This window comes from Trichosurus vulpecula, assembly GCF_011100635.1.
Source record: "Trichosurus vulpecula isolate mTriVul1 chromosome X unlocalized genomic scaffold, mTriVul1.pri SUPER_X_unloc_1, whole genome shotgun sequence".
Taxonomy (NCBI): domain Eukaryota; kingdom Metazoa; phylum Chordata; class Mammalia; order Diprotodontia; family Phalangeridae; genus Trichosurus; species Trichosurus vulpecula.
This window is the reverse complement of record NW_023494377.1, coordinates 9,570,056-9,592,432: the sequence shown is the minus strand read 5'-3', so window position 1 is coordinate 9,592,432 and position 22,377 is coordinate 9,570,056. Positions and strand designations below refer to the sequence as shown.

General features: G+C 40.6%; 1 pseudogene; it reads left to right on the top strand.

Moving 5' to 3' along the window:
* Nucleotides 1-17,223: 17,223 nt before the first annotated feature.
* Nucleotides 17,224-22,099, top strand: LOC118833050 (annotated as a pseudogene).
* The last annotated feature ends 278 nt before the right edge of the window (nucleotides 22,100-22,377 follow it).

Here is a 22,377-nt window from a genome sequence, read left to right as displayed (position 1 = left end):
AATAAACAAAGCTATAATTCTTTGCAGATGATATCATGGTATACTTACGGAATCCTAGAGAATCAACTAAAAAACTACTTGAAATAATTAGCAATTTAGTAAAGTTGCAGGATATAAAATAAACCAACATAAATCATTAGCATGTCTATATATTACCAACAAAGCCCAACAGTAAGAGAAAGAAAAAAGAAATTCCATTTGAAATAACTGCAGTCAATATAAAATACTCGGGAATCTATCTACCAAAACAAACCCAGGAACTATATGAACCCAATTACAAAACACATTTCACACAAATTAAGTCAGATCTAAACAATTGGAAAAATATCAATAGTTCATGGTTAGGCTGAGCCAATATAATAAAAATGATTATTCTACCTAAATTGATTTACCTATTCACTGCCACACAAATCAAACTACCAAAAAACTACTTTAGAGGGCTAGAAAAAATAATAACAAAATTCATATGTGAGAACAAAAAGTCACAAATATCAAGGGAATTCATGAAAAAAATGCAAAGGCAAGCAACCTAGCCATAGCAGATCTGGTCAGAAGAAGGAAGAATACACACACACACACACACACACACACACACAAAATTGGGCACAGAAATATATTTCATCCAACAGTGAAAATGGAGGGAAGGGGAAGAAGGGGAAATTGGAGGGACGATAGCTTAAGAAAGGAATGAGTCGCAAGATGGCACTGTGAAAGGAACTACCAAAGTTCTCTCACAAATTCTGTCAGATACGTCTAAAAAAGTGAATCTGAGCAGATTTGAAAGAGATAGAAGCCACTAGTAGACTGAGAGGGGTAGGAGCGCCGGGCACATGGAACGGCACCAGACCAAACCAATAATCATTTAATATCAATTTAGTAACTTCAGTAAGGGCCAGAGCCTGAACTAATAATCAACCAGAAGAAGAGCCTGGACCTAAGCTTCTTTGTTCTCTGAGTTTACTCAGAGAATACCTCTTCCTATGGCAACAAGGCCAAATCGGGCTGACTTAAGAGCATTCTTTCCTCTGTCTATGGCCATTAAGGATGAGACCCTTAACCCAAGAAACTCTTGAATAATGTGACTTTTTTATCTTAATGTTTTATGGGCATATACTATGTTATGGCATGTTAATGGTAAATTAAACACAGAGATCCTGGGCTGTAATTTCAATTGACACTTTGTCAACTCTCTTATCTTATTGTATTTACAACCTATTCAATTAAGGAAAATCCTTTTCTTGTATCGTGGTTAAACATACATGGGGATCATAAATTTGAGTAACACAGGCATGCTGGAGTTGGGACTAAAAATGTATTTGAACCTTCTCATTATTTTGTTCAGACAGTCAGAACTTAAGCTCTGGCTCCTTGTATGTACAAGTAAGCTAGCTCCACCAGCTTTAAAGGAAAAAGCATCATGAATTTACATATCATCTAGCTTGTTTGCCACTTTTAACCAGACTTTCAGGTCTACAAAACCAACCAGGAACAGCAGAGGAATCGAGTCAGTGCGTGGGTCTGGGAGAGTGCTGGGTGGGCAAAATGCCACAGCAGGAAGAGGCCCAGGGCAGAAGTACCAGCTACGGCCGAGATTGAGCCCCCCCAGGCCTCGTAGACCAGGACGGGAGCCTGTCTGAGTGCAGAGCTGGCGACCGCAGGACCAGCTAGCCCGGAGGCCTCCAACCCACAGTCTAAAGGTTTGAAACTCACCTTCTTGAATTTCCAGGAGTCATGATGTGCAGGTAAAAGGGCTCTTACCCATCCCTTGAATAAATCCAGAGAATAATGCTTCAGGAGAAACAATGGAGCCAGAAGGAGGGCTTCAGTAAACAGAGAAGTGGGGGAGAGGGACCTTCCTGTGCTGGCAGAAGGAGACTAGTGCAGGAAGAGAGGTGTCCCAGTAGCCCTCACTTCAGCAGAACAGCAAGAGTAACTAAGCCCAAAGAGGTGGAGCTAACTAATGTCAACTCCAGGACCCCAGACATGGCTTTGCACAGCCAGGGGAAGTAGCAGACACCAACACAGACAAGAGCTGAGACCACTCATGCTGTAGAATGATCCTGGAGAAGAGGAGACTCCCAGCAGCCAGACCACCCCTCGCCCGCACCCCACGAAACCAGAGGCCACATAAAGCTAGATCCCAACACAAGAAACCTGGGACAGAGCTCCCTGAGCCCCAGAAGCATACATCCACTTCAGAAACCAGGAAGAAAAAAAACACTATGAAAAAGAACAGTAAGAAGCTTTCAAAGACGTTTGATTTGTATTATGGAGACAAGGGAGATCAAAATACCAATTCAGAAGAGGATAGCATGGACACTATACCCACATCTGAAACCTCAAAGGGAGGGAAGAAGTGGCAAGGGGAAAATGGTAAGAAAAGGGAGGGGAATCAAGAGGGAGGGTAAACTGAGGAAGGCAGCAGTCAAAAGCAAACTCTGTTGAGGAGTGGAAGGGAGAAGGGAGAAATAAAAGAATAAACAGGGGGGAAATAGGATGGGGAAAAAGACACAGACAGTAATCATAACTGTGAATGTGAATGGGATGAAATCTCCCATAAAACTGAAGCGTATAGCAGAATGGATTAAAAACCATGATCCTACAATATGCTGTTTACAAGAAACACATTTGAAACAGGAGGATACACACAGGGTAAAGGTAAAAGATTGGAGTAGAATATATTGTGCTTCAGATAAAGTAAAAAAGCAGGGGTAGCAATCCTAATCTCAGACAAAGTAAAAGCAAAGATAGATCTGATTAAAAGAGATGAGGAAGGACACTACATCCTGCTAAAAGGCACCATAAACAATGAAGCAATATCATTATTTAACACACATGCAACAAGTGGTATAGCATGCAAATTCTTAGAGAAGTTAAGGGAATTACAGGAAGAAATAGACAGCAAAAACATACTAGTGGGGGACCTCAACCTCCCCCTCTCTGAACTTGATGAATCTAACTTCAAAACAAACAAGAAAGAAGTTAAGGAGGTGAATAGAATTTTTAAAATGGCAGATATGGTAGACCTCTGGAGAAAACTGAATGGGGATGAAAAGGAATATACTTTTTTCTCAGCAGTGCATGGCACATACTCAAAAATTGACCTTGTACTAGGGCATAAAAACCTTACAATCCAGTGAAGAAAGGCAGAAGTAATCAAAGCATCCTTTTCAGATCATGAGGCAATAAAAATTATTTGTAAATAAGAGCCATGCAAAATAAGCTAAAAATTAATTGGCAACTAAATAATCTAGTTCTAAAGAATGGGTGGGCCAAAGAACAAATCAAAGAAGCAATTAATAACTTAATTCAAGAGAATGACAAGAATGATGCAACATACCAAAACTTATGGGATGCAGCAAAAGCAGTTCTTAGGGGAAGTCTTATATCTCTAAATGCTTACATGAATAAAATAGAGAAAAAGGAGATCAATGAATTGGGCATGCAACTGAAAAAGCTAGAAAAAGAACAAATTTAAAAATCCCCAACTAAATACCAAATTGGAAATACTGAAAATCAAAGGAGAGATTAATAAAATTGAAATCAAGAAAACTATCCAATTCATAAGTAAAACCAACAGCTGGTTTCGTGAAAAAACCAATAAAATTGATAAACCTTTGGTCAATTTGATTAAAAAAACAAAGAAGAAAATCAAATTACCAGTATCAAAAATGAAAAGGCTGAATTCATCTCCAATGAAGAGGAAATTTAAACAATAATTAGAAATCATTTTGCCCAATTGTATGTTCATAAATTTGACAACTTTAGGGATATGGATGAATATCTACAAAAATTAAAATTGCCCAGGTTAACAGAAGAGGAACTAAAATTCCTAAAAAAATCCATCTCAAAGAAAAAGAAATTGAGCAAGCCATCAATGAACTCACTAGGAAAAAATCTCTAGTGCCAGATGATTTTACATGTGAATTTTATCAAACATTTAAAGAACAATTAATTCCTATACTTTATAGACTATTTGGGAAAATAGGTGAAGAAGAAGTCCTACCAAATTCTTTTTATGATACAAATATGGTACTAATACCCAAACCAGGAAGAGTCAAAACAGAGAAAGAATATTATAGACCAATTTCCCTAATGAATATTGATGAAAAAATTTTAAATAAAATATTATCAAAAAGATTGCAGCAACTTATCAGGAAAATGATACATTATGACCAGGTAGGATTTACTCCAGGCATGCAAGGCTGATTCAATATTAGGAAAACTATCAGCATAATTGATATTATCAACAACAAAACTAGAAGAAACCATATGATTATCTCAATAGATGCACAAAAAGCCCTTGACAAAGCACAACACTCATTCCTATTAAAAACACTTGAAAGCATAGGAATAAATGAAGCCTTCCTTAAAATTATAAACAGCAGCTCCCTAAAACCATCAACAAATGTTATCTGTAATGGGGATAAGTTAGATGCATTCCCAATAAGATCAGGAGTGAAACAGGGATGTCCATTATTATCCTATTGTTCAATCTGGTACTAGAAATATTAGCTGTAGCAATAAGAGAAAAAAAAAGAAATTGAAGGAAATAGAATAGGCAAAGAGAAAACTAAATTATCACTTTTTGCAGATGATATGATGATTTACTTAGAGAATCCTAGAGAATCAAGTGAAAAAACTACTTGAAATAATAAACAACTTTAGCAAAGTTGCAGGATATAAAATAAACCCACATAAATCCTCAGCATTCCTATACATTACTAACAAAGCCCAACAGCAAGAGATACAAAGAGAAATTCCATTTAAAGTTACTGTAGACACTATAAAATATTTGGGAGTCTACTTGCCAAGACAAACCCAGGGCCTATATGAACATAACTATGAAACACTTTTCACACAAAGTCAGATCAAAATAAATGGAAAAATATCAGTTACTCATGGTTAGACCGAGCTAATATAATAAAAATGACAATTTTACCTAAATTAATTTATTTATTCAGTGTCATACCAATTGAACTACCAAAAAATTATTTTACAGAGCTGGGTAAAATAATAACAAAATTCATCTGGAAGAACAAGAGGTCTAGAATATCTAGGGAATTAATGAAAAGAAATTCTAGGGAAGGTGGCCTAGCCATACCAGATATTAAACTGTATTATAAAGCAGCAATCACCAAAGCTACCTGGTACTGGCTAAGAAACAGAGTCATGGATCAGTGGAATAGGTCAGGTACACAAAATGCAGTAGTCAATGACTATAGCCATCTACTCTTTGATAAACCCAAAGAATCCAGCTTCTGGGCTAAGAATTCACTATTTCACAAAAACTGCTGGGAAAATTGGAAAATGGTAGGGCAGAAACTGGGCATAGACCAATATCTTACACCATATACCAAAATAAAGTCAAAATGGGTTCATGATTTAGGAATAAAGGCTGATACTATAAGCAGTTTGGGAGAGCAAGGAATAGTTTACCTATCAAATTTATGGAAAAGCAAAGAATTCATGACACAACAAGAGATAGAAATCATTACAAAATGTAAAATGGATAACTTTTATTATGTTAAATCGAAAAGTTTTTGCATTAAAAAAAGCCAATGCAACAAAGATTAGGAGGGAAGGGGAAAATTTGGAGAAAATCCTTACAACCAGTGTCTCTGATAGAGGTCTCATCTCTAAAATATGCAGGAAACTGAGCCAAATTTATGGGAATACAAGTCATTCCCCAATTGAGAAATGGTCAAAGGATACGAACAGGCAATTTTCAGAGGAAGAAATTAGAGATATCTACAGGCATATGAAAAAGTGCTCCAAATCACTACTGATTAGAGAAATTCAAATCAAAACAACTCTTAGGTACCACATCTCTCCTGTCAGATTGGCTAAAATGACAGAACAGGAAAATGATAATTGCTGGAGAGGATGTGGGAAAATTGGAACACTGTTACATTGCTGGTGGAGTTGTGAACTGATCCAGCCATCCTGGAGAGCCATTTGGAACTATGCTATTAAAATGTTCATACTCTTTGACTCAGCAATATCACTTCTAGGGTTGTATCCCAAAGAGATCACACAAGAGGAAAAAAGACCCATATGTACAAAAATATTTATAGTGGCTCTTTTTGTAGTTGCAAAGAATTGGAAATCAAAGGGATGCCCATCAATTGGGGAATGGCTGAACAAGTTGTGTTATATGAATGTAATGGAATACTATTGTGCTATAAGGAATGGGGAAGATACAGACTTCATAATAACCTGGGAAAACCTACACTATATAATGCTGAGTGAGCAGAGCAGAACTAGGTGAACATTATACACAACCACAGATATATGGATTCTGTGATGACTAAACTTGATAGACCTCGCTCTTCTCAGCAATACAAGGTTCAAAGGACTCATGATGGAGAGAGCTATCTACATCCAGAGAAAGAACTACAGAGACTGAATGCAGATTGAGGCAAACTGCTTGCTCTCCTTTTTTTCCTTTTTTCTCTTTTGTTTTTCTTTGTTTTTTTTTATTTTGTTTCTTCTTTCTCATGATTCATTCCATTGGTCATAATTCTTCTTTACAACTTGACTATTGTGTAAATAATTTCAAAGCAAAGTTATAAGTAGAAGATATATTGGATTCCATGCTGCCTTGGGGAGGGAGAGCGGGAAGAAAATCTGGAACTCAGGATCATGTGGAACTGAGTGTTGTAAACTAAAAGTAAAAAATCTTAATTTAAAAAAGAGAGGAATTAGTCCTGAGCAAAATAAATTTTAAAGATGTACAGAAAGATTTATAACTTTTTTTGAAATATCAAAGAAATCTGAGGGGAATCTGAGGGAATGCTCATAATTTGGGGAATGGATCATTAAGTTAAGGTCTATAAATTTGATGGAATACTACCACGCTAGACTTTTATCAATTTATGACCAACTAGGATTTCAGAGGACTCATGATGAAACTTGATATCCATCTCCTGATAGTGAGGTAAAGGCTAGGTAAGAAATGGGGCAAAAGATGGCCTGGTTTACCCACTCCAAAAAAAGTCATCTGGGAGGGGGAGACTATCAGGGTCTCTGGCCAGTTCAGAAACAGTTGCTATTTACACTCATTCTAAGCCATCAAAATCCAAACAATGACTAAGTGAGGTTTGGGCTGGGACCTCTTATTGGCCATTATTGAGAGCCAGAGTGATTTTTGTTTAAGGCATGGTAAAGTAGCTCTATTTGAATCCCAATGGGCTTTATCAAAGCCTGTTTTTCCAGAGCTCTATTTCAAAAAATCATAAATGAAATTACATGGGACAAGAGAGTTAATAGTCCCAGTTTTTTTTAAATGATAGAATTAATAATTAGAGAAGAGAAAAAAATCTAGCACCAAAACCCCAAGATATTTTGCAAGGTTTAGGTGATTTGGACAGAGCACCCACATGTAAGGGTATATGATTCCCCATACAGAGAGAGGAAGAGGAGGAAGGAAGGAAGGAAGGAAGGAAGGAAGGAAGGAAGGAAGATAGGAAGGAAGGAAGGAAATCACTGAGTGGGTGTTGCCTCAGACAAACTGAGACCTGAGAAAGACCTTAGCTTAAAAAGCCAAGGTCTCCCACTACATCTGGGGTCATCTCCAGTTATTCTGACCTATGTCTTGCCACTAGACTCAGGTGACTCTGGAGGACAGAATGAGGCTGATGATGTTGCACAGCCCTTCCTCACTGAAATCCAAATCACTTACAAGTCAAGATATCACCCTCCTGTCTGTCACTGCTCCTCTTCAATAACAAAGGACAAACAACAATCTATGAGTAATAGTAGCTGCCCAACTGGAACACCCAATTGGCCAGTTCCAGTTGGGCAATGCTCCTTCCTTCCTTCCTTCCTTCCTTCCTTCCTTCCTTCCTTCCTTCTTTCCTTCCAATTTAAAAATAAGACTTCTTTTCAAAGACCTCTTCAGCAGAGGCTTTCATTTGCTTGCACTGTCTCTGTAAGCCTATTTGAGAAGACGTTGTACTAGTGAGAGCAAAATTTAGACAGTTGCAGCATTAAATACAGATAAGTAGACATAGAACATACAAACTTGCCCAGATTAAATTTACTTACTGGTAAAACGAAGAGTCAGATCACAGTTAGAGTCCTAATAAATCAAGGGAGACATTCAGAATATATTTATATGTTTTAGGAAGGAAGATACATATATATATAGATATGTATATGAATATAGATGACATCTTGTTTGTACATAATTGTTTGCATGCTTTCTCCCCCAATAAGACTGTGGACTCGGTGGAGCCAAGATGTTAGCTGGAACACAGAGACTTGCGTGAGCTCCCCGCCAGATCCCTCCAAAAACCTATAAAAAATGGCTCTGAACAAATTCTAGAACTGCAGAACCCACAAAATAGCAGAGGGAAGCAGGGACCCAGCCCAGGACAGCCTGGATGGTCACTGGCTAAGGTCTATTGCACATGGAGCTGGGGGTGAAGGAGAGTGGAGCCCAGCGTGGGCAGCGGCAGGACCAGCCAGACCAAGAGCTGGGCAGAACAGGCCCTAGCGCCCTGAATCAGTGAGCTGTGGCAGTTACCAGACCTCTCAACCCACAAACACCAAAGACAACAGAGAAGGTTAGTGGGAAAAGCTGCAGGGGACAGAGTGAGAAGAGTTCCCAGTTCGGCCACCGCCCCAGGGGCATCAGGGGTGGTGCAGCTACAGAACTACAGCTGCAGTTACTTCCTGCCCCAGGCCCACCTGGTGGGAGGAATTAAGTGGCGGATCAGAGCAGGAGTGCAGAGCCTGCTTGAGATTTGCATCAGGTCCGGGTTGCTGGTTCTTGGGGAAGGAGGAGTGCTGGTGTGGCAGAGCTGGCTGTATAGAAATAGCTCTGAAATCAACGGTGCATCCCCTCAAACTTGGAACAAAGTAGTCTTTGCTCTACAAGCAGTCATACCCCAACGAAAAACTCAAGGGTCAAGTAAGTTGGCTGGGAACATGGCCAGGCAGCGAAAACGCACTCAGATTCAGTCTCAGATTTTGGAATCTTTCTTTCATGACAAAGAAGACCAAAACATACAGCCAGAAGAAGTCAACAAACTCAAAAAGCCTGCATCAAAAGCCTCCAAGAAAAACATGAACTGGTCTCAGGCCATGGAAGAGCTCAAAAAGGAGTTGGAAAAGCAAGTTAGAGCAGTGGAGGAAAAATTGGGACGAGAAATGACAATGATGCCAGAAAACCATGAAAAACAAGTCAATGACTTGCTAAAGAAGACCCAAAAAAATACTGAAAAAAATATTGAAGAAAACAACACCTTAAAAAATAGACTAATTCAAATAGCAAAAGAGCTCCAAAAAGCCGATGAGGAGAAGAATATCTTGAAAGGCAGAATTAGCCAAAGGGAAAAGGAGGTCCAAAAGAGCACCGAACAAAATACTACCTTAAAAATTAGATTGGAGCAAGTGGAAGCTAGTGACTTTATGAGAAATTGAAAAATTATAAAACAGAACCAAAGGAATGAAAAAATGGAAGACAATGTGAAATATCGCATTGGAAAAACCACTGACCTGGAAAATAGATCCAGGAGAGATAATTTAAAAATTATTGGACTACCTGAAAGCCATGATCAAAAAAAGAGCCTAGATATCATCTTTCAAGAAATTATCAAGGACAACTGCCCTGATATTCTAGAGCCAGAGTGTAAAATAGAAATTGAAAGAATCCACAGATCACCTCCTCAAAAAGATCCCAAAAAGAAAACTCCTAGGAACATTGTCGCCAAATTCCAGAGCTCCCAGGTCAAGGAGAAAATACTGCAAGCAGCCAAAAAGAAACAGTTTGAGTACTGTGGAAAAACAATCAGGATAATACAAGATCTAGCAGCTTCCACATTAAGGGACTGAAGGGCTTGGAATACGATATTCCGGAGGTCAATGGAGCTAGGATTAAAACCAAGAATCACCTACCCAGCAAAATTGAGTATCATGCTCCAAGGCAAAATATGGATTTTCAATAAAACAGAGAACTTTCAAGCTTTCTCAGTAAAAAGACCAGAGCTGAATAGAAAATTTGACTTTCAAACACAAGAATCAAGAGAAGCATGAAAAGGTAAACAAGAAAGAGAAATCATAAGGAACTTACTAAAGCTGAACTGTTTTGTTTACATTCCTACATGGAAAGATGATGTGTATGATTTATGAGACCTCAGTATCATAGTAGCTGAAAGGAATATGCATATATATATATATATATACATGTGTGTGTGTTTGTATATATATACATATGTGTGTCTATGTATGTATACATGTAGGTGTATGTATATATATATAGAAGAGGGCACAGGGTGAGTTGAATATGAAGGGATGATATCTAAAAAAATAAAATCAAATTAAGGGATAAGAGAGGAATGTATTGAGAGAGGGAGAAAAGGAGAGATAGCATGGGGTAAATTATCTGGCATGAAAGTGGCAAGAAAAAGCAGTTAGTTGGAAGGGAAGAGGGGGCAGGTGAGGGAGAATGAGGGAATCTTGCTCTCATCGGATTTGGCCTGAGGAGGGAATACACACTCAATTGGGTATCTTACCCCACAGGAAAGAAGAAGGAAGAAGATAAAGAAGTGGGGGGCGATAGAAGGGAGGGCAGATGGGGGAGGAGGCAAAAACAAACACTTTCGAAAAGGGACTGGGTCAAGGGAGAAAATTCAATAAAGGGGAATAGGTTAGGAAGGAGCAAAACATAGTTAATCTTTCACAACATGAGTATTGTGGAAGGGTTTTACATAATGATACGCATGTGGCCTATGTTGAATTGCTTGCCTTCTTAGGGAGGGTGGGTGGGGAGGCAAGAGGGGAGAGAATTTGGAACTCAAAGTTTTAAAAACAGACGTTCAAAAACAACAAAAAAAATTTTTGCATGCAAATAGGAAATAAGATACGCAGGCAATGGGGCATAGAAATTTATCTTGCCCTACAAGAGAATAAGGGAAAGGGAGATGGGAAGGGAGTGGGGTGGCAGATGGGAGGGCTGACTGGGGAACGGGGCAACCAGAATATACGCCATCTTGGAGTGGGCAGGATGGTAGAAAGCGGGAGAAAATTTGAAATTCAAACTCTTGTGAAAATCAATGTTGAAAACTAAATATATTAAATAGAGTAAATATAAAACCAAAAAAAAAAAGACTGTGGACTCCTTGGAGGCAAGGGACTAATTTTATATCCCCAACACTTTTCACAGTACCTGGCACATAATAATAGTTTAATAAATGCTTGTTGACTTGACTTGTGATTACATCAACCAGTCTGGAGGAAATGAATGAATGAATCAGGGATTTTCTGATGAACTCCACCTTCTTCTCCCCCCACCTCATCCCCCACCCCCCCCTGCATTGCCTCACACACATAATGCATTAGAGTGAGATCAAGAACCATCTAGTTCAAATTCACATTTAACATGTGAGGAAACTGAGGTCCAGAGACAGGGATTGACTTGGTCAAGGTCACACATCCAGTAACCTCAAGGCAGAATTCAGGAAGTTTGTCCTCATATCTTAATATACTCTTTCCACACATGGCTTCCAGCTCTGCCTTCTGGGGGTAAACAGGCAAAGTCTAATGCCTCTTGCACATAACCGCCCTTCAGATCCTTGAAAACTGCTGTCATGTCATGTCAAGCCTTCTCTTTTACAGGCTTAGTGTCCTCAGTCTCTTCAGCTGATCCTCACATGGCACAAAGTCATGGCCCTTCCTCATCCTGATTACCCTTCTTGGATGCTCTCTAGTTTATCAGTGACTTTCCCAAACTGTGGCGACCACGACAGAACACAATATTCCAGTTATGACACTTCTAAGATAGAGTACAGAGGGACAATCATCTCTTGCTTCGATTAGTCGGTCGACAATGTTGGGCACTGGGAACACAAAGATTAAAAACGAAACACATGACTTCCTGGAGGGCAACGACTTTCCAGGGAGACATGTAGATATACTCAAAATAGATATAAGATAGGTAGTTTGGGGAGGGAGGAAAGCAAAAGCTGGGAGATCAGGAAAGGTTTCTTCCAGAAGGTGGTATTTGATATAAATCTGGAAGAAACCAAGGAATAATCATTATTCCTGGAAGCTAATAATAAGATCACTTATTTGCATAGCACTTTAAGGATTGGAAAGAGCTTTACACATGGTATCTTATCTGATCCTCCCACGAACCTTGGGAGGTTGTTATCCCCATTTAACAGATGGGGAAACTGAGGCTGAAAGACATGAAGTGACTTGCCCAAGGTCACAGAGCTAGTAAGTGTCTGAGGCCAGATTTGAATCTAGGTCCAGTGGAATCTCCACTATACTATCTAAGCTTAGCTGCTCTTAGTGAAGCCCAAGAGCCCATTTATTTTTTCAGTGGCCATATTAAATTGTTGACTTATGATGAGCTCACAGTCCACAAAAAAAAAGCCCAGATCTTTTTTAGCATAGAAGATTGATCAAGGAAGTGCCTTGATCAACTTGGTCCAAGTCACAGGAAGCTAAGTTTTTATCTGGGCCTTTCTTTCTATCTTCTGGAAAAGGTAAGACTATCCCTAGAAATGCCTCAGGGCAGATGGGTATGATTTGGTGGGATCAGTCAGTCAATAAGCATTTATCAAGCTCCTACTATGTGCCGGGCACTGTGCTAGGCACTGGAGATACAAAGACATGCAAAAGACAGTGCCTGCCCTTGAGGAGCTCCCAATGTAATAAGAAATATGGCATACAGACAACTATGTACAAACAAGCTCTATACAGGATAAATAGGAAGTAATCAAGAGAGGGCAAGTACTAGAATGAATAGGGATTGGGGAAGGCTTCCTGTAGAAAGTGTGATTTTATTTTTTTATTTAAATGTATTTAATATTTTAGTTTCAACATTAATTTCCACAAGATTTTGAGTTACAAATTTTCTCCCCATTTCTACCCTCCCCCCCATTCCAAGATGACATATATTCTGATTGCCTCTTTCCCCAGTCAGCCCTCTCCTCTTTCACTCCACTTCTCCCCCATCCCCCTTCCCCTTACTTTCTTGTAGGGGAGCATAGCTTTTAAAACTTTGAGTTCCAAATTCTCTCCCCTCTTCCCTCCCTGCCCACCCTCCCTAAGAAGGCAAGCAATTCAACATAGGCTACATGCGTATCATTATGTAAAACCCTTCCACAATACTCATGTTGTGAAAGGCTAACTATATTTCCTTCCATCCTTTCCTGTTCCCTTTTATTCAGTTTTCTCCCTTGACCCTGTCTCTTTTCAAAGGTGTTTGCTTTTGATTATCTCCTCCCCATATCTGCCCTCCCTTCTATTAACCCCCCCTTTTTTATCTTCTTCCTCCTTCTTTCCTCTGGGGTAAGATACCCTATTGAGTGCGTATGATATTCCCTTCTCAGGTCAAATCTGATGAGAGCAAGATTCACTCATTCCCCCTCACCTGCCCCCTCTTCCCTTCCAACAGAATTGCTTTTTCTTCTCACTTTTATGTGAGATAATTTACCCCCTTCTATCTCTCCCTTTCTCCCTCTCTTAATATATTCCTCTATCACCCCTTAAATTTATTTCATTTTTTTAGATATCATCCCTTCATATTCAACTCACCCTGTGCCCTCTGTCTATATTCCCTTCAACTCCCCTAATACTGAGAAAGGTCTCATGAATTGCACACATCATCTTTCCACGTAGGAATGTTGACATAACAGTTCAACTTTAGTAAGTTCCTTACGAATTCTCTTTCTTGTTTACCTTGTCATGCTTCTCTTGATTCTTGTATTTGAAAGTCAAATTTTCTATTCAGCTCTGGTCTTTTCATTGAGAAAGCTTAAAAGTCCTCTATTTTATTGAAAATCCATATTTTGCCTTGGAGCATTACACTCAGTTTTGCTGGGTAGGTGATTCTTGGTTTTAATCCTAGCTCCTTTGACCTCCAGAATATCATATTCCAAGCCTTCCGATCCCTTAATGTAGAAGCTGCTAGATCTTGTATTATCCTGATGGTGTTTCCACAATACTCAAATTGTTTCTTTCTGGCTGCTTGCAATATTTTCTCCTTGACCTGGAAACTCTGGAATTTGGTGACAATATTCCTAGGAATTTTCTTTTTAGGATCTTTTTTCAAGAGGCGATTGGTGGATTCTTTCCATTTCTATTTTACCCTCTGGCTCTAGAATATCAGGGCAGTTGTCCTTGATAATTTCTTGAAAGATGATATCTAGGCTCTTTTTTTGATCATGGCTTTCAGGTAGTCCAATAATTTTTAAATTATCTCTCGTGGATCTATTCTCCAGGTCAGTGGTTTTTCCAATGCGATATTTCACATTGTCTTCCATTTTTTCATTCCTTTGGTTCTGTTTTATAATATCTTGGCACTAGCTTCCACTTGCTCCAATCTAATTTTTAAGGTGGTATTTTCTTCAGTGGTCTTTTGGACCTCCTTTTCCCTTTGGCTAATTCTGCCTTTCAGGACATTCTTCTCCTCATTGGCTTTTTGGAGCTCTTTTGCCATTTGGGTTAGTCTATTCTTTAAGGTGTTATTTTCTTCAGTATTTTTTGGGTCTCCTTTAGCAAGTTGTTGACTTGTTTTTCATGGTTTTCTTGTATCACTGTCGTTTCTCTTCCTAATTTTTCCTCCACTTCTCTAACTTGCTTTTTCAAATCCTTTTTGAGCTCTCCCATGATCTGACACCAATTCATATTTTTCTTGGAGGCTTTTCATGTAGGCTCTTTGATTTTGTTGACTTCCTCTGGATGTATGTTTTGGTCTTCTTTGTCACCAAAAAAAAAATCTAGAGTTTGAGTTTGAGTATGAGTTTGAGTCTGAGTTCGTTTTCGCTGCCTATTCATGTTCCCAGCCAACTACTTGACTCTTGAGCTTTTTATCAGGATATGACTGTTTGTAGAGTAGAGAGTACTTTGTCCCAAGCTTTAGGATTCAAGCACTGCTGTTTTCAGAGCTACTTCTACTCCACAGTCACCCCAGGCTCTGTCCCAGCAGCACTCCTCCTCCCCCAAGAACCACCAACCAGGACCGCAATACAGATCCATGCAGGTCACAGCAAGAGAATCTGCCTTGTGCTTACAAAGTGTTCCTTGCACTCCCGCTCTGATCTGCTGCTCGATTCCTCCCACGGTGTGAGCCAGTGATTTGGAAAGTGGTTGACATTGCACCACCTCCTCCACCCCCAGAGCTGGCGGCCAGATTGCTCTGAACTTGGTCCCATAGTTTCCCCCTAACCTGCTCTTTGGCGTTTGTGGGTGAGAAGTCTGGTAACTGCCACAGCTCACTGTTTCATGGTCCCAAGGCCTGTTCTAGCTGGCTGATTCCGGGTCTGGTCTGTTCTGGCATGGCCCACGCTGGGTTGCCCTCTCAGCACTGTGCAATAGACCCCTTTCCGGTGACCATCCAGGCTCTCCTGGGCTGGAGACCTGTTTCCCTCTGCTATTTCATGGGTTCTGCAGCTCTGGAATTTGTTCAGAGCCATTTTTACCGGTGTTTGGAAGGATTTGGGGGAAAGCTTATGCAGGTCCCTGCTTTCTAGCTGCCATCTTGGCTCTGCCCCCCGCCCCAGAAAGTGTGATTTTAGCTGGTACATGGGGGAAGCCAGGGAAGCTAGGAGGTAGTGATGAGGAGAGAAAGAATTCCAGGCATAGGAGGACAGCCAGAAAGAAAGTCTGGAGCAACTGGGAAAAGCTTCCTGTAGAAGAAGGGTCAGATTATTTAGGGGAAAACTATTCCATTATCCTAGGCCTGGAAAAGGAAGTCTTCATGGAAGACTATTGTAACTCTGCCTTTCTGAGTATATACCAGAAACTCATACCCTGAGGAAAGACTTGATCCCCCATGGGGCACCTGTACAATGGCATGGCAACCCCTAAGGCAGACTTAAGGCAAACCCTAAGTTTTATATATATATATATATATATATATACATATATATATATATACATGCACACACATACACATATATGTGTTATGTGTGTATGTATGCATGTATTTAAGCATGACCAATGTGGGCATTTGCTTTGTTTGAATATGTTAACTTATTACCAAAGAGGGCTTTTTTGTAGGAGGAAAGAGGGATGTGAGGGAGTAACACACCGACCCCCCCAAAAAAGAAAAAAATGATGCATTTTTTAAACATGCAGAAGGCAGTTCAGAAGGAGAGGCAGACAAATAGGATAGCATTAGCATTCACAAATAAGATTTAGTACAGGGTGTCTTAAAAATCTTAACTTTCAGCTATTAAAACTGAAAGTTGCCCTAAGATTTTTGGGACATCCTGTATATACTGAAAGAAACAAGCATTTATCAGGTCTTTACTATGTGTCAGGATAGTAAGTAGGGATAAAAATATACGTAAAACGAAAGCTCACCCAGAAGCTTATGAAAAGACAACCGTCAAAAGGAAGTTGAAAAGAGGAGGGATGGGAAGAGAGGCAAGAGGGGGAAGAAATAGGAGTGGGATAAAGGTAACTGACATGGAGGCATGGTTTGGAAATTCCAAAAGTCAGGAATCAGGGCAGGAAAGAAAGAAATGAAGAAGATCTGAAAAGGAAAACACTGAACTGTACACAATATACATATTTTCATACACAAGACTCTTTTCTATTCTCTGAATAAGAAAAGATTCATATTTATGGACCTTTGTCATGTTCATAATAATAAAAAAGGAAATCTGAAGCAAAGTCTAGATGTGAACTGGGCTGTTAATGGGGTGGCTTTTGGGACCCTGCATGAAGACAGTTCTGACCCTTTACCTTAGGGCTATGGCCAAGGGGAGACTCATTAGGGTAGCTTTTGAAAGTCTGATTTCTTGCAAGAAAGATATCCTGAGCTCTGGTGGGAGCAGTTATTCCTTATGGGTCCCATGAAGTAGGGTGTAGGGGCAGGGGAGGGGGGGCGGGATATGACTCTTCATGGGAAATGAGGCATGAACTGTATTTTTTTTAGATTTCTTTGAGGAATTTTAGGTGGGAAAATAACAAGTCAGATTTGTGATAAATACACAGACTAGTATATGGGATGGTTTTGCATTTTAAAGACTAGATCTGCCATGGGAAACCACAAGGTATATATATTGGGAGGAGGGGGACCATAAGGAAAGCCTTCTTTCTGTGGTTTAGAAAATTCCTGAAACCCTCTGCAATTACAGCCTCAGTCAGTGCCTTGCCCATGGATAGTGTGGGAGGCTTCTCCTCTCAGGAGTCACCTAAGCAATTGCCTTACTCTCTATGTGGGAGGAGATTAACCACCTCTCTTACCATACAGGCACCATGTACCCCACCCTGCATGCTGAGACCTCATTGCATCAACAAGGGCACAATGTTGATTCGGCCTATTTTTTGCTGGTAAATCAGAAGAATGTAGGACAAATGGAGATGGGAATATCAATTGATGCTAGAAAGGCATATGACAATGACCTGGGATTTCAATTTCCCTACCAACAGGTAGGGTGAGTAGAGAATTTGTAGGACTACAAAAGAAAAGAGAGGGCCTCTGTGTTGCCCCTTTTGGCCACAAGATGGCAGCATTGCCAAACAATAAGAGGGGAAAGTTCACCGTATTCATTGACCCCTTTCTGGAGGGCTTTGCTCCCTGTACCTTCCAACAACCCTGAGAGCCAGGAAGAGATGATGCTCTACAGTACCATCTCAACAGCCTTGCCAGTCACCTCGCCACCTGTACCAGAAGCCATGCCTTGGAGAGTTTAACCTTTGGAACTCTGGCCTGACTCTCCTAATTCAAGGCTGCTCCACTCAGTCCACTAGTCCAGGAAGGTCCCAGGCTTGCCTTCCTCCACTTTATCCTCCTTCCTCCTCCTCTCCTGTCCTGAGATTCTTAAAACGATACAAACTGACATGAGCATATGGACAGACTTCCACATGAAGTGGGATCTCAGAAATTCTATTACACTCCAAGCAGGCTTTTATTTTAAAAAGTAGCCCTGCGCCAAGGTCTCCCTCTAGGTCCCAGTCTTCTGGTGAGCCAGGTCAGGAGATGAGCTCATCCTCCACTCAGTGCAGGTCTATTTCTCCGAGACCACTGGAATCACTATAGGTGAAGTGCAGCTGGCATTGACCGAGGGACCCAAGAACTCCTATCCCTATTTTCAGAGAAGGAAACACAGAAGGGCCACTGAGAGATTCCAGGCCCAGGATCAGGCTCATTAAGGCAACATGTGTATCACAGGCTGCCATAACTTGGGGTGAGGCGAGGGAGGAGGAGAATGCCCTTCTCTCTCTTCCCAGGGGAAGTCAGGAAGAGTTCCATGCTGGAAAGTCAAAGAAAAGAAAGGGACAGATTGGAGTCACTCCTTTTAAGGTAAACTTGTGAGCAGCTCTTTCTGCCCTAGATTTAGTTTCGTCATGGAGGCCAAGGGACTGCTCTGCCATCCTAAATCACCAAGTCTTTCATCCCTAAGCCCTAGATGAGACTCACTCAAAGCCTCACACGAGGACTAAGACAAATACATGAGCCATTCCAAGGACCTGGAAGACCAGAAGCCCCAGGCCTTCTCCATGAGAGTTAGGGGAAGCCAGAGCCAATGGGGAGCAAGAAGGCATGTCTCCTGATCACACCCATTATAATTTCATGCTCTCAGCAAGTGACAATGGGAAAGAGTGGCAGCCACTTTCACCCGGTTTGGTATCTGCTTTGTCGGAACTGTATGCTTGGCAGAAATGATCTTGTTACCCACACCATCTGTGGCCAGAAGCTACCATCAGCTGGGCTTGCCAGAGTTCAGGACAAGCAAGCAAAACACTCAAAGGGGAGATAGAGTTGGAAAATGGAGGTTAAGGGTCCAAGTTCCAGTGGGGGAAGAAGGAGGGTCAGAGTGCAGGTGGCAAGATCTGCAAATGGTTGGGAAGTGGTATGGGGGATAGCGTGGTTCTGGGCACAATAAGTTCACCTGCCAAATTTCAGGTTCTAGGGACAGAGTGCAAAATCTGATGGTAGAAGGAGGGTCAAAACAAGCACAAGAATACTTTGGGCTAAGAGCCCTTAGGAAAGCTCCTAGAATGAATGTGAGTTGGAACAGTATTTGGTATCCATTTAGTCTAATAAATACCTGAGAGGAACCTCCACTATAACGTCAGACAAGAGAAGAAATCCAAGGAAAGGGAAGGAACATATTAGTACTTGAGTCAGGTCAATAAGTCAGCTAGCATTTATTAAGTGCCTACTATATTCCAGGCACTCAAGACAGTGCATTCTACTTTTGAACAGCTCTCTTAGGAAGTTGTTCCTAATATCAAGATTCAGAGCTAGTATAATCTGTATTCTACCTAAAAGGTCTCGAAGACAGCCATGCTATGCCACATAAGCCTTCTCTTCTCTTGGCTAAATATCTCCAGTTCTTTCATATGTTGTAGAATCAAGACCTTTCCCTGTCCCGATTGACCTCCTGTGGACACTCTCCAGCTTCCCTATGTCTTTAAACTGTGGTGTCCAGAACTGATCACAATATTCCATAGGAGATCTGATAGTACCACTGGTCTCTCCCTATTCCTTGAAGCTCTGCCTCTCCTAATGCACCCCAAGATCCCATTCACTTTTTTGACTGCCCCACACTGCTCTTGAATTTAATGTCCGTTAAAAAAAATTCATTGTGGACCAAAAATTGGGAACCACTGGGCTAGTCTTATCTTCAGCTAAAGCAGGAATCTAATCTACAACATCCCTAGGAACTGATCATTCAGCTTCTACTCTAATCTGTACTACACCTTATACATAATAATTTCTGATGGAAAGAATTAATAAGATAGCTAGCAAAAAAAATTTTTTTAAGCTGCTGGGTGACATTATGTGCTTACCCAGGCTGAAATATTTGGACACAACTAAATGATCCACAATAAAGATTTGTTTCCTCTAAAGTGGAAAAAAAAACTCACCTTTTTTCAGAATATCTGCTCTCTAACCATGCCATAAATAGCATAGATTCAGAGCTAGAAGGAACTTTAGAGGTCAATGAATCCCCATTTTACAGATGAGGAAACTGAGTTTCAGAGAGGTCAAATGCCCTGCCCAAGGTCACACAGCCAGTAAATGCTTGGAGTGGGATTCAAACCCATAGATTCAGGACACCTCTAACTTCCATATTCTACTAGCTATGCCAAGTTGTCTCCCCCATACTTTCGTCATGAACTAGAGTTTGGTGGTGGTGGTGGTAGTTTTTAACCTAACTGTAAGACTCTACTTTTTCCTTATTGAATTTTAAATGTTATTCCATCACACCAGGATGCCTACTTTCCTTCCTCAGAAAAAGAGAAATGCCATTCTTTTATTTACCAACCTTTGGGGTGAGGGGAGTAAAAGCCATTCCATTATGCCATATCTCCCACTTGGTCTCCTCACTTTGGGGGAAGGAGAGTAACACCAATTCCTTTAGCTTCCCTGGGCTTGTCCCCTCACCTGAGCTGCCTAAGGCTTTTAAGACTCCAGCATACTTAGAATAGCTCCTAACGCATAGCAGGCATGTAATAAATGCTTATTGATTGACTATTAAATTCAGTAAGGTGCTCCAGGCTGTCAGGAACTTTTTGGATCCTGTCATCTGATGTGTTAGCTCTCCCTCTCAGCTTTGAATCCTCTGCCAGTTTCATGAGCCTGCCATCTATATGTTACAAGTCACTGATCAAAATATGAAACAACCTAGGGCTAAGCACAGATCCCTGGGGCACTCCACTGGAGACTTCCTGACACAGTGACCTTGAACCATTGACAGCTGTTGTTTGAGTCTGGGCATCCAATCAGTTCCAAAGCCATAGGGGTTTATAAAATCTGGATAAATTATGTCTGTGGTAATTCTTATTTGAAAAGCAATGAGGGTAACTTGGCATAACCTTTGCTTGATGCAATCAGGCTGGTTCTCTGTGAACCCCACTTCCCTTTCTAGACATTCACCAACCATCTTTTTAAATAATCCACTTTGGAGTTTCCCAGGAATCTAAGGCAAGCTCCCTGGCCTATAGTTTGAATGCCCAGCTCTCCTCTCTTTTTGAAAGGTCAGGCCATTTGCTTTTCTCCAACAATGAGCTACTTTTCCCATTTTCAACCATCTTTCAAATCTTAAAGAGAGTGGCTCAGTGATTATTTCTGCTGGGGTTTGGTGGACCCAGTGATGGAGTTCATCTGGGCCAAGTGGCTGGAATTATCAAGGGCAACTCAGTATCTTCTTACTCATGTGAAGCACTGATTCCTGTCAGTCATTTGAATTCTATTACTCCCAGCATGAAGGTCATTCTACTTGGCAGAGAAACTAAAAACAAAATAAGGAGTGAGCAGTTCTGCTTTCTCTATGTGGTCAGTTATCACAATGCCACCTACCTCTAAGCAAAGGTCTTCTCCCCTCTTCAAATCTCCCTTTTCTCATGATATAGCTAAAACAGCTACCCTTTCCTACCCTTTTTTTCCTTAACAGTTTCAGCTTGTCTTGAGTTTTAGCACTCCTGACACTATTTTAAAAGAATTGTGCTACACCCTCTTATATTCATCTTCTGACACCTGGCCTTGCTTCCACTTTCTATGCATTTCACTTTTTAAAAATCTAAGTCTGCTGGTGAGCTCCCTATGCAACCACATATGTCTCTTCAGACAAATCCCATTTTTCTTCCTCAGTAGAATTGTTTATCTTTGTGCCTTCAAAATTTCATTCTTGGAGTCAGCGGGGGACAGTGCCACTGCTGCTACCTCCACCTCGAGCGGTAGCCAGTAACGTGGTGGGCCAGAATGGCATGATCACCTCTCGTGTGTTCAGGGCCCTCTTCATTGGCTACTGTATTTACTTTGACAGCAAGAGACAGAGAGACCCCAACTTCAAGAACAGGCTCTGAGAGTGAAGAAACATAAGCTTCCTAAAGAGAGAGCTGGGCTTTGCAAGTTACCTGACCTTAAAGATGCAGAAGCTGTTCAAAAGTTCTTTCTTGAAGAAATACACCTTGGTGAGGAATTACTAGCCCAAGGTGAATCTGAAAAGGGTGTTGACCACTTGAAAAATGCATTGCTGTCCCTGGGAAGCCACAGCAGTCCTTGCAAGTTTTACAGCAAACTCTTCCATCACCAGTGTTCGAGATGCTTCTGACTAAGCTGCCAACAATTAGCCAGAGAACTGTGAGTGTACAGAGCTTGACCGAAGATGATGTGGAATGAGAAACACGTCAACATAATAAAATCTTAGTAAAAAAATTTAAACAATTTTTAGCCCAGATGATGAGCAGAAATGGTGGGGGGAGGGGAGGGTGGGGGGAGGGCAAACATGCTCATTATGGACTATATATTGCGCTGAAATCTACCAAAGTTGATTCTAACTTTGTGTAGGTAGGTTTGCTTGGATTTTATTTATTTGTCTTAGTGAGAAGTGTATGTTGACAAAAAAATCATTTTATAAATATATTATGCATTATTTAAATATCACTAATTCCATTTGT